This window comes from Oncorhynchus nerka, linkage group LG22 (assembly GCF_034236695.1).
Source record: "Oncorhynchus nerka isolate Pitt River linkage group LG22, Oner_Uvic_2.0, whole genome shotgun sequence".
In the NCBI taxonomy this organism is placed as follows: domain Eukaryota; kingdom Metazoa; phylum Chordata; class Actinopteri; order Salmoniformes; family Salmonidae; genus Oncorhynchus; species Oncorhynchus nerka.
This window is the reverse complement of record NC_088417.1, coordinates 14,419,642-14,436,996: the sequence shown is the minus strand read 5'-3', so window position 1 is coordinate 14,436,996 and position 17,355 is coordinate 14,419,642.

Below are 17,355 nucleotides of genomic sequence, written 5' to 3'. Positions count from 1 at the left end.
TATTGTGGAGTCACTACAATGTTGTTGACCCATCCTCAGTTTTCTATCACCACAGCTGTTTTAAAGTCACTAATGGCCTCATGGTAACGTCCCTGAGCAGTTTCTTTCTGTCACTCCCTGACCTTAGCTTTTTACGTCTCTATTTTGGTTTGGTCAGGGTGTGATTGGGGTGGGCATTCTATGTTCCTTTTTCTATGTTTTTGTATTTCTTTGTTTTTGGCCGGGTATGGTTCTCAATCAGGGACAGCTGTCTGTCGTTGTCTCTGATTGGGAACCATACTTAGGTAGCTTTGTTCCACATGGTTTTTGTGGGTAGTTATTTTCAGTTTAGTGTTTTGCACCTTACAGGGCTGTTTCGTTTTGCTCTTTGTTATTTTTGTTTCATTGTTCAGTGTAAATAAAAAGTCATTAACACTTACCACGCTGCGCTTTGGTCCGATTCCTCTTCAGACGACGAAAACCTTTACACTTTCCTGTCCTGCAGCTCAGTTCAGAAGGATGGCTGTATCTTTGATGTGTCTGGGTGGTTTAATGTTTATTCCACAGCATAACTATTAACTTGACCATGCTTAAAGAGATATTCAATGTCTGATTTGTTATTAGTGCCCGTCTACCAACACTGCCCTTCTTCATGAGGCTTTCGAAAAGCTCCCTGATCATTGTAGTTGAATGTGTTCTTGAAATTCCATACTTACATTTACATTTACATTTAAGTCATTTAGCAGACGCTCTTATCCAGAGCGACTTACAAATTGGTGCGTTCACCTTAAGACATCCAGTGGAACAGCCACTTTACAATAGTGCATCTAAATCTTTTAAGGGGGGGGGTGAGAAGGATTACTTTATCCTATCCTAGGTATTCCTGAAAGAGGTGGGGTTTCAGGTGTCTCCGGAAGGTGGTGATTGACTCCGCTGTCCTGGCGTCGTGAGGGAGTTTGTTCCACCATTGGGGGGCCAGAGCAGCGAACAGTTTTGACTGGGCTGCGCGGGAACTGTACTTCCTCAGTGGTAGGGAGGCGAGCAGGCCAGAGGTGGATGAACGCAGTGCCCTTGTTTGGGTGTAGGGCCTGATCAGAGCCTGGAGGTACTGAGGTGCCGTTCCCCTCACAGCTCCGTAGGCAAGCACCATGGTCTTGTAGCGGATGCGAGCTTCAACTGGAAGCCAGTGGAGAGAGCGGAGGAGCGGGGTGACGTGAGAGAACTTGGGAAGGTTGAACACCAGACGGGCTGCGGCGTTCTGGATGAGTTGTAGGGGTTTAATGGCACAGGCACGGAGCCCAGCCAACAGCGAGTTGCAGTAATCCAGACGGGAGATGACAAGTGCCTGGATTAGGACCTGCGCTGCTTCCTGTGTGAGGCAGGGTCGTACTCTGTGGATGTTGTAGAGCATGAACCTACAAGAACGGGCCACCGCCATGATGTTAGTTGAGAACGACAGGGTGTTGTCCAGGATCACGCCAAGGTTCTTAGCGCTCTGGGAGGAGGATACAATGGAGTTGTCAACCGTGATGGCGAGATCATGGAACGGGCAGTCCTTCCCTGGGAGGAAGAGCAGCTCCGTCTTGCCGAGGTTCAGCTTGAGGTGGTGATCCGTCATCCACACTGATATGTCTGCCAGACATGCAGAGATGCGATTCGCCACCTGGTCATCAGAAGGGGGAAAGGAGAAGATTAATTGTGTGTCGTCTGCATAGCAATGATAGGAGAGACCATGTGAGGTTATGACAGAGCCAAGTGACTTGGTGTATAGCGAGAATAGGAGAGGGCCTAGAACAGAGCCCTGGGGGACGCCAGTGGTGAGAGCGTGGTGAGGAGACAGATTCTCGCCACGCCACCTGGTAGGAGCGACCTGTCAGGTAGGACGCAATCCAAGCGTGGCCGCGCGGAGATGCCCAACTCGGAGAGGGTGGAGAGGAGGATCTGATGGTTCACAGTATCGAAGGCAGCCGATAGGTCTAGAAGGATGAGAGCAGAGGAGAGAGAGTTAGCTTTAGCAGTGCGGAGGGCCTCCGTGATACAGAGAAGAGCAGTCTCAGTTGAATGACTACTTTATTATTATTTTATTATTATTTATTATTAATATTATTATTATTATTATTTATATTATTATTACTTGACTGAGGGACCCTACAGGCGTTGAATGTTTGGGGACAGAGGAAGGTTTAGTCATTCAAAAATCATGTCAACCCCTATTATTTCACACTAAGTGAGTCCATGTACCTCATTATGTGATTTGTTAAGCAAAATTCTACTCCAGAACTAATTTAGGCTTCCCTAAACGAAGGGGCTGAGAACGTATACAACTATATTTTAAGTATTTTGGTTGGATTGATGACAAAAAATGACCAAATATATTTGAATTTGAATTTCAATACCACTACCCACATTATCATCACTACTACCACCATCAATACCACTACCCACATTATCATCACTACTACCATCATCAATACCACTACCCATAATATCATCACTACTACCATCATCAATACCACTACCCACATTATCATCACTACTACCATCATCAATACCACTACCCACATTATCATCACTACTACCATCATCAATACCACTACCCACATTATCATCACTACTACCATCATTAATACCACTACCCATATTATCATCACTACTACCATCATTAATACCACTACCCACATTATCATCACTACTACCATCATCAATATCATTACTACCATCATCAATACCACTACCCACATTATCATCACTACTACCATCATCAATACCACTACCCACATTATCATCACTACTACCATCATTAATACCACTACCCACATTAGCATCACTACTACCATCAATAATACCACTACCCATATTATCATCACTACTACCATCATCAATACCACTACCCACATTATCATCACTACTACCATCACCCAATATCCACTACCCATATTATCATCACTACTACCATCATCAATATCATGTCACTACCATCATCAATACCACTACCCACATTATCATCACTACTACCATCATCAATACCACTACCCATATTATCATCACTACTACCATCATCAATACCACTACCCACATTATCATCACTACTACCATCATCAATATCACTACTACCATCATCAATACCACTACCCATATTATCATCACTCATCATTAGCATACCATCATCAATACCACTACCCATATTATCATCACTACTACCATCATCAATACCACTACCCACATTATCATCACTACTACCATCATCAATACCACTACCCATATTATCATCACTACTACCATCATCAATACCACACCCATTATCATCACTACTACCATCATCAATACCACTACCCACATTATCATCACTACTACCATCATCAATACCACTACCCACATTATCATCCACTACTACCATCATCAATATCACTACCCACATTATCATCACTACTACCATCATCAATACCACTACCCACATTATCATCACTACTACCATCATCAATACCACTACCCACATTATCATCACTACTACCATCATCAATACCACTACCCATATTATCATCACTACTACCATCATCAATACCACTACCCACATTATCATCACTACTACCATCATCAATACCACTACCCACATTATCATCACTACTACCATCATCAATACCACTACCCACATTATCATCACTACTACCATCATCAATACCATCATACCCATATTATCATCACTACTACCATCATCAATACCACTACCCATATTATCATCACTACTACCATCATCAACCCATATCATCTACTACCATCATCAATACCACTACCCATATTATCATCACTACTACCATCATCAATACCACTACCCACATTATCATCACTACTACCATCATCAATACCACTACCCACATTATCATCACTACTACCATCATCAATACCACTACCCACATTATCATCACTACTACCATCATTAATACCACTACCCACATTATCATCACTACTACCATCATCAATACCACTACCCATCATTTATCATCACTACTACCATCATTAATACCACTCACCCATATTATCATCACTACTACCATCATTAATACCACTACCCACATTAGCATCACTACTACCATCAATCAATATCACTACCCATCATTATACCACTACCCATCATTATCATCACTACTACCATCATCAATACCACTACCCACATTATCATCACTGCTACCATCATCAATACCACTACCCATTAGCATCACTACTACCATCAATAATACCACTACCCATATTATCATCACTACTACCATCATCAATATCACTACTACCATCATCAATACCACTACCCATATTATCATCACTACTAGCATCATCAATACCACTACCCATATTATCATCACTACTACCATCATCAATACCACTACCATTATCATCACTATCACCATCATCAATATCACTAATACATCATCAATACCACTACCCATATTATCATCACTACTAGCATATCATCACTACCCATATTATCACCATCATTAATACCCTACCCATATTATATCACTCACTACCATCATCAATACCACTGCCATATTATCATCACTACTACCATCATCAATACCACTACCCACATTATCATCACTACTACCACCATCAATACCACTACCCATATTATCCACTACTACCACTTTCATCAATACCACTACCCACATTATCATCACTACTACCATCATCAATACCCACATTATCATCACTACTACCATCATCAATACCACTACATCCACATCATCAATCATCACTACTACCATCATCAATACCACTAACCACATTATCATCACTACTACCCATCATCAATACCACTACCCACATTATCATCACTACTACCATCATCAATACCACTACCCACATTATCATCACTACTACCATCATCAATACCACTACCCATATTATCATCACTACTACCATCATCAATACCACTACCCACATTATCATCACTACTACCATCATCAATATCACTACTACCATCATCAATACCACTACCCATATTATCATCACTACTAGCATCATCAATACACTACCCATATTATCATCACTACTAGCATCATCAATACCACTACCCATATTATCATCACTACTACCATCATCAATACCCACTACCCACATTATCATCACTACTACCATCATCAATACCACTACCCACATTATCATCACTACTACCATCATCAATACCACTACCCACATTATCATCACTACTACCATCATCAATACCACTACCCACATTATCATCACTACTACCATCATCAATACCACTACCCACATTATCATCTACTACCATCATTAATACCACTACCCATCACTACTACCATCATTAATGCCACTACCCACATTATCATCACTACTACCATCATCAATATCACTACTACCATCATCAATACCACTACCCACATTATCATCACTACTACCATCATCAATACCACTACCCACATTATCATCACTACTACCATCATTAATACCACTACCCACATTATCATCACTACTACCATCATTAATACCACTACCCACATTATCATCACTACTACCATCATCAATACCACTACCCACATTATCATCACTACTACCATCATCAATACCACTACCCATATTATCATCACTACTACCATCATCAATATACCATCATCAATACCACACCCACATTATCATCACTACTACCATCATCAATACCACTACCCATATTATCATCACTACTACCATCATCAATACCACTACCCACATTATCATCACTACTACCATCATCAATATCACTACTACCATCATCAATACCACTACCCATATTATCATCACTATAGCATCATCAATACCACTACCCATATTATCATCACTACTACCATCATCAATACCACTACCCATATTATCATCACTACTACCATCATCAATACCACTACCCACATTATCATCACTACTACCATCATCAATACCACTACCCACATTATCATCACTACTACCATCATCAATAACACTACCCATATTATCATCACTACTACCATCATCAATACCAACCCATATTATCATCACTACTACCATCATTAATACCACTACCCACATTATCACCACTACTACCATCATCAATACCACTACCCATATTATCATCACTACTACCATCATCAATACCACTACCCACATTATCATCACTACACCACCATCAATATACCATATTATCATACTACCATCATCAATACCACTACCCACATTATCATACTACTACCATCATCAATACCACTACCCATATTATCATCACTACTACCATCATCAATACCACTACCCACATTATCATCCATACTACCATCATCAATACCACCACTATCCACATTATCATCAATACCACCATCATCAATACCACTACCCATCATTATCATCACTACTACCATCATCAATTACCCATATTATCACTACCATCATTAATACCACACATTATCATCACCATCATCAATATAATGCCATCATCAATACCACTACCCATATTATCATCACTACTACCATCATCAATACCACTACCCATATTATCATCATACTACTACCATCATCAATACCACTACCCATATTATCATCACTACTACCATCATCAATACCCACTACATTATCATCACTACTACCACCATCAATACTATCATCACTACTACCATCATCAATACCACTACCCACATTATCATCACTACTACCATCATCAATACCACTACCCATATTATCATTATCATTAATACCACTCACTACTACCATCATCAATACCACTACCCATATTATCATCACTACTACCATCATCAATACCACTACCCATATTATCATCACTACTACCATCATCAATACCACTACCCATATTATCATCACTACTACCATCATCAATACCACTACCCACATTATCATCACTACTACCATCATTAAATACCACTCCACATTATCACCACTACTACCATCATCAATACCACTACCCATATTATCATCACTACTACCATCATCAATACCACTACCCACATTATCATCACTACTACCATCATCAATACCACTACCCACATTATCATCACTACTACCATCATCAATACCACTAACCACATTATCATCACTACTACCATCATCAATACCACTACCCACATTATCATCACTACTACCATCATCAATACCACTACCCACATTATCATCACTACTACCATCATCAATACCACTACCCATATTATCATCACTACTACCATCATCAATACCACTACCCACATTATATCATCACTCATCTACTACCCATCATCAATACATCATCAATACCACTACCCATTATCATCACTACTACCATCATCAATACCACTACCCACATTATCATCACTACTACCATCATCAATACCACTACCCACATTATCATCACTACTACCATCATCAATACCACTACCCACATTATCATCACTACTACCATCATCAATACCACTACCCACATTATCATCACTACTACCTCATCCCACATTATCATCTACTACCATCATTAATACTACCATCATTAATACCACTACCCACATTATCATCACTACTACCATCATCAATATCACTACTACCATCATCAATACCACTACCCACATTATCATCACTACTACCATCATCAATACCACTACCCACATTATCATCACTACTACCATCATTAATACCACTACCCACATTACCATCACTACTACCATCATTAATACCACTACCCACATTATCATCACTACTACCATCATCAATACCACTACCCACATTATCATCACTACTACCATCATCAATACCACTACCCATATTATCATCACTACTACCATCATCAATATCACTACTACCATCATCAATACCACTACCCACATTATCATCACTACTACCATCATCAATACCACTACCCATATTATCATCACTACTACCATCATCAATACCACTACCCACATTATCATCACTACTACCATCATCAATATCACTACTACCATCATCAATACCACTACCCATATTATCATCACTACTAGCATCATCAATACCACTACCCATATTATCATCACTACTACCATCATCAATACCACTACCCATATTATCATCACTACTACCATCATCAATACCACTACCCACATTATCATCACTACTACCATCATCAATACCACTACCCACATTATCATCACTACTACCATCATCAATAACACTACCCATATTATCATCACTACTACCATCATCAATACCACTACCCATATTATCATCACTACTACCATCATTAATACCACTACCCACATTATCACCACTACTACCATCATCAATACCACTACCCATATTATCATCACTACTACCATTCACAATACCACTACCCACATTATCATCACTACTACCACCATCAATACCACTACCCATATTATCATCACTACTACCATCATCAATACCACTACCCACATTATCATCACTACTACCATCATCAATACCACTACCCATATTATCATCACTACTACCATCATCAATACCACTACCCACATTATCATCCATACTACCATCATCAATACCACTACCCACATTATCATCACTACTACCATCATCAATACCACTACCCACATTATCATCACTACTACCATCATCAATACCACTACCCACATTATCATCACTACTACCATCATTAATACCACTACCCATATTATCATCACTACTACCATCATTAATACCACTACCCACATTATCATCACTACTACCATCATCAATATCACTACTACCATCATCAATACCACTACCCACATTATCATCACTACTACCATCATCAATACCACTACCCACATTATCATCACTACTACCATCATTAATACCACTACCCACATTATCATCACTACTACCATCATTAATACCACTACCCACATTATCATCACTACTACCATCATCAATACCACTACCCATATTATCATCACTACTACCATCATCAATATCACTACTACCATCATCAATACCACTACCCACATTATCATCACTACTACCATCATCAATACCACTACCCATATTATCATCACTACTACCATCATCAATACCACTACCCACATTATCATCACTACTACCATCATCAATATCACTACTACCATCATCAATACCACTACCCATATTATCATCACTACTAGCATCATCAATACCACTACCCATATTATCATCACTACTACCATCATCAATACCACTACCCATATTATCATCACTACTACCATCATCAATACCACTACCCACATTATCATCACTACTACCATCATCAATACCACTACCCACATTATCATCACTACTACCATCATCAATACCACTACCCATATTATCATCACTACTACCATCATCAATACCACTACCCATATTATCATCCCTACTACCATCATTAATACCACTACCCACATTATCACCACTACTACCATCATCAATACCACTACCCATATTATCATCACTACTACCATCATCAATACCACTACCCACATTATCATCACTACTACCATCATCAATACCACTACCCATATTATCATCACTACTACCATCATCAATACCACTACCCACATTATCATCACTACTACTATCATCAATACCACTACCCACATTATCATCACTACTACCATCATCAATACCACTACCCACATTATCATCACTACTACCACCATCAATACCACTACCCATATTATCATCACTACTACCATCATCAATACCACTACCCACATTATCATCACTACTACCACCATCAATACCACTACCCATATTATCATCACTACTACCATCATCAATACCACTACCCACATTATCATCACTACTACCACCATCAATACCACTACCCACATTATCATCACTACTACTATCATCAATACCACTACCACATTATCATCCCTACTACCATCATCAATACCACTACCCACATTATCATCACTACTACCATCATCAATACCACTACCCATATTATCATCACTACTACCATCATCAATACCACTACCCACATTATCATCACTACTACCATCATCAATACCACTACCCACATTATCATCACTACTACCATCATCAATACCACTACCCACATTATCATCACTACTACCATCATCAATACCACTACCCATATTATCATCACTACTACCACCATCAATATGACTACCCATATTATCATCACTACTACCATCATCAATACCACTACCCACATTATCATCCCTACTACCATCATCAATATCACTACTACCATCATCAATACCACTACCCACATTATCATCACTACTACCATCATCAATACCACTACCCACATTATCATCACTACTACCATCATTAATACCACTACCCACATTATCATCACTACTACCATCATTAATACCACTACCCACATTATCATCACTACTACCATCATCAATACCACTACCCATATTATCATCACTACTACCATCATCAATATCACTACTACCATCATCAATACCACTACCCACATTATCATCACTACTACCATCATCAATACCACTACCCATATTATCATCACTACTACCATCATCAATACCACTACCCACATTATCATCACTACTACCATCATCAATATCACTACTACCATCATCAATACCACTACCCATATTATCATCACTACTAGCATCATCAATACCACTACCCATATTATCATCACTACTACCATCATCAATACCACTACCCATATTATCATCACTACTACCATCATCAATACCACTACCACATTATCATCACTACTACCATCATCAATACCACTACCCACATTATCATCACTACTACCATCATCAATACCACTACCCATATTATCATCACTACTACCATCATCAATACCACTACCCATATTATCATCCCTACTACCATCATTAATACCACTACCCACATTATCACCACTACTACCATCATCAATACCACTACCCATATTATCATCACTACTACCATCATCAATACCACTACCCACATTATCATCACTACTACCATCATCAATACCACTACCCATATTATCATCACTACTACCATCATCAATACCACTACCCACATTATCATCACTACTACTATCATCAATACCACTACCCACATTATCATCACTACTACCATCATCAATACCACTACCCACATTATCATCACTACTACCACCATCAATACCACTACCCATATTATCATCACTACTACCATCATCAATACCACTACCCACATTATCATCACTACTACCACCATCAATACCACTACCCATATTATCACTACTACCATCATCAATACCACTACCCACATTATCATCACTACTACCACCATCAATACCACTACCCACATTATCATCACTACTACTATCATCAATACCACTACCCACATTATCATCCCTACTACCATCATCAATACCACTACCCACATTATCATCACTACTATCATCAATACCACTACCCATATTATCATCACTACTACCATCATCAATACCACTACCCACATTATCATCACTACTACCATCATCAATACCACTACCCACATTATCATCACTACTACCATCATCAATACCACTACCCACATTATCATCACTACTACCATCATCAATACCACTACCCATATTATCATCACTACTACCACCATCAATATGACTACCCATATTATCATCACTACTACCATCATCAATACCACTACCCACATTATCATCCCTACTACCATCATCAATACCACTACCCACATTATCATCACTACTACCATCATCAATACCACTACCCATATTATCATCACTACTACCATCATCAATACCACTACCCACATTATCATCACTACTACCATCATCAATACCACTACCCATATTATCATCACTACTACCATCATTAATACCACTACCCACATTATCATCACTACTACCATCATCAATATCACTACTACCATCATCAATACCACTACCCATATTATCATCACTACTACCACCATCAATACCACTACCCATATTATCATCACTACTACCATCATTAATACCACTACCCACATTATCACCACTACTACCATCATCAATACCACTACCCACATTATCACCACTACTACCATCATCAATACCACTACCCACATTATCATCACTACTACCATCATCAATACCACTACCCACATTATCACCACTACTACCATCATCAATACCACTACCCATATTATCATCACTACTACCATCATCAATACCACTACCCACATTATCATCACTACTACCACCATCAATACCACTACCCATATTATCATCACTACTACCATCATCAATACCACTACCCACATTATCATCACTACTACCATCATCAATACCACTACCCACATTATCATCACTACTACCATCATCAATACCACTACCCACATTATCATCACTACTACCATCATCAATACCACTAACCACATTATCATCACTACTACCATCATCAATACCACTACCCACATTATCATCACTACTACCATCATCAATACCACTACCCACATTATCATCACTACTACCATCATCAATACCACTACCCATATTATCATCACTACTACCATCATCAATACCACTACCCACATTATCATCACTACTACCATCATCAATATCACTACTACCATCATCAATACCACTACCCATATTATCATCACTACTAGCATCATCAATACCACTACCCATATTATCATCACTACTAACATCATCAATACCACTACCCATATTATCATCACTACTACCATCATCAATACCACTACCCACATTATCATCACTACTACCATCATCAATACCACTACCCACATTATCATCACTACTACCATCATCAGTACCACTACCCACATTATCATCACTACTACCATCATCAATACCACTACCCACATTATCATCACTACTACCATCATCAATACCACTACCCACATTATCATCGCTACTACCATCATTAATACCACTACCCATCACTACTACCATCATTAATACCACTACCCACATTATCATCACTACTATCATCATCAATATCACTACTACCATCATCAATACCACTACCCACATTATCATCACTACTACCATCATCAATACCACTACCCACATTATCATCACTACTACCATCATTAATACCACTACCCACATTATCATCACTACTACCATCATTAATACCACTACCCACATTATCATCACTACTACCATCATCAATACCACTACCACATTATCATCACTACTACCATCATCAATACCACTACCCATATTATCATCACTACTACCATCATCAATATCACTACTACCATCATCAATACCACTACCCACATTATCATCACTACTACCATCATCAATACCACTACCCATATTATCATCACTACTACCATCATCAATACCACTACCCACATTATCATCACTACTACCATCATCAATATCACTACTACCATCATCAATACCACTACCCATATTATCATCACTACTAGCATCATCAATACCACTACCCATATTATCATCACTACTACCATCATCAATACCACTACCCATATTATCATCACTACTACCATCATCAATACCACTACCCACATTATCATCACTACTACCATCATCAATACCACTACCCACATTATCATCACTACTACCATCATCAATAACACTACCCATATTATCATCACTACTACCATCATCAATACCACTACCCATATTATCATCACTACTACCATCATTAATACCACTACCCACATTATCACCACTACTACCATCATCAATACCACTACCCATATTATCATCACTACTACCATCATCAATACCACTACCCACATTATCATCACTACTACCACCATCAATACCACTACCCATATTATCATCACTACTACCATCATCAATACCACTACCCACATTATCATCACTACTACCATCATCAATACCACTACCCATATTATCATCACTACTACCATCATCAATACCACTACCCACATTATCATCCATACTACCATCATCAATACCACTACCCACATTATCATCACTACTACCATCATCAATACCACTACCCACATTATCATCACTACTACCATCATCAATACCACTACCCACATTATCATCACTACTACCATCATTAATACCACTACCCATATTATCATCACTACTACCATCATTAATACCACTACCCACATTATCATCACTACTACCATCATCAATATCACTACTACCATCATCAATACCACTACCCACATTATCATCACTACTACCATCATCAATACCACTACCCACATTATCATCACTACTACCATCATTAATACCACTACCCACATTATCATCACTACTACCATCATTAATACCACTACCCACATTATCATCACTACTACCATCATCAATACCACTACCCACATTATCATCACTACTACCATCATCAATACCACTACCCATATTATCATCACTACTACCATCATCAATATCACTACTACCATCATCAATACCACTACCCACATTATCATCACTACTACCATCATCAATACCACTACCCATATTATCATCACTACTACCATCATCAATACCACTACCCACATTATCATCACTACTACCATCATCAATATCACTACTACCATCATCAATACCACTACCCATATTATCATCACTACTAGCATCATCAATACCACTACCCATATTATCATCACTACTACCATCATCAATACCACTACCCATATTATCATCACTACTACCATCATCTATACCACTACCCACATTATCATCACTACTACCATCATCAATACCACTACCCACATTATCATCACTACTACCACCATCAATACCACTACCCATATTATCATCACTACTACCATCATCAATACCACTACCCACATTATCATCACTACTACCACCATCAATACCACTACCCATATTATCATCACTACTACCATCATCAATACCACTACCCACATTATCATCACTACTACCACCATCAATACCACTACCCACATTATCATCACTACTACTATCATCAATACCACTACCCACATTATCATCCCTACTACCATCATCAATACCACTACCCACATTATCATCACTACTACCATCATCAATACCACTACCCATATTATCATCACTACTACCATCATCAATACCACTACCCACATTATCATCACTACTACCATCATCAATACCACTACCCACATTATCATCACTACTACCATCATCAATACCACTACCCACATTATCATCACTACTACCATCATCAATACCACTACCCATATTATCATCACTACTACCACCATCAATATGACTACCCATATTATCATCACTACTACCATCATCAATACCACTACCCACATTATCATCCCTACTACCATCATCAATATCACTACTACCATCATCAATACCACTACCCACATTATCATCACTACTACCATCATCAATACCACTACCCACATTATCATCACTACTACCATCATTAATACCACTACCCACATTATCATCACTACTACCATCATTAATACCACTACCCACATTATCATCACTACTACCATCATCAATACCACTACCCATATTATCATCACTACTACCATCATCAATATCACTACTACCATCATCAATACCACTACCCACATTATCATCACTACTACCATCATCAATACCACTACCCATATTATCATCACTACTACCATCATCAATACCACTACCCACATTATCATCACTACTACCATCATCAATATCACTACTACCATCATCAATACCACTACCCATATTATCATCACTACTAGCATCATCAATACCACTACCCATATTATCATCACTACTACCATCATCAATACCACTACCCATATTATCATCACTACTACCATCATCAATACCACTACCCACATTATCATCACTACTACCATCATCAATACCACTACCCACATTATCATCACTACTACCATCATCAATACCACTACCCATATTATCATCACTACTACCATCATCAATACCACTACCCATATTATCATCCCTACTACCATCATTAATACCACTACCCACATTATCACCACTACTACCATCATCAATACCACTACCCATATTATCATCACTACTACCATCATCAATACCACTACCCACATTATCATCACTACTACCATCATCAATACCACTACCCATATTATCATCACTACTACCATCATCAATACCACTACCCACATTATCATCACTACTACTATCATCAATACCACTACCCACATTATCATCACTACTACCATCATCAATACCACTACCCACATTATCATCACTACTACCACCATCAATACCACTACCCATATTATCATCACTACTACCATCATCAATACCACTACCCACATTATCATCACTACTACCACCATCAATACCACTACCCATATTATCATCACTACTACCATCATCAATACCACTACCCACATTATCATCACTACTACCACCATCAATACCACTACCCACATTATCATCACTACTACTATCATCAATACCACTACCCACATTATCATCCCTACTACCATCATCAATACCACTACCCACATTATCATCACTACTACCATCATCAATACCACTACCCATATTATCATCACTACTACCATCATCAATACCACTACCCACATTATCATCACTACTACCATCATCAATACCACTACCCACATTATCATCACTACTACCATCATCAATACCACTACCCACATTATCATCACTACTACCATCATCAATACCACTACCCATATTATCATCACTACTACCACCATCAATATGACTACCCATATTATCATCACTACTACCATCATCAATACCACTACCCACATTATCATCCCTACTACCATCATCAATACCACTACCCACATTATCATCACTACTACCATCATCAATACCACTACCCATATTATCATCACTACTACCATCATCAATACCACTACCCACATTATCATCACTACTACCATCATCAATACCACTACCCATATTATCATCACTACTACCATCATTAATACCACTACCCACATTATCATCACTACTACCATCATCAATATCACTACTACCATCATCAATACCACTACCCATATTATCATCACTACTACCACCATCAATACCACTACCCATATTATCATCACTACTACCATCATTAATACCACTACCCACATTATCACCACTACTACCATCATCAATACCACTACCCACATTATCACCACTACTACCATCATCAATACCACTACCCACATTATCATCACTACTACCATCATCAATACCACTACCCACATTATCACCACTACTACCATCATCAATACCACTACCCATATTATCATCACTACTACCATCATCAATACCACTACCCACATTATCATCACTACTACCACCATCAATACCACTACCCATATTATCATCACTACTACCATCATCAATACCACTACCCACATTATCATCACTACTACCATCATCAATACCACTACCCACATTATCATCACTACTACCATCATCAATACCACTACCCACATTATCATCACTACTACCATCATCAATACCACTAACCACATTATCATCACTAC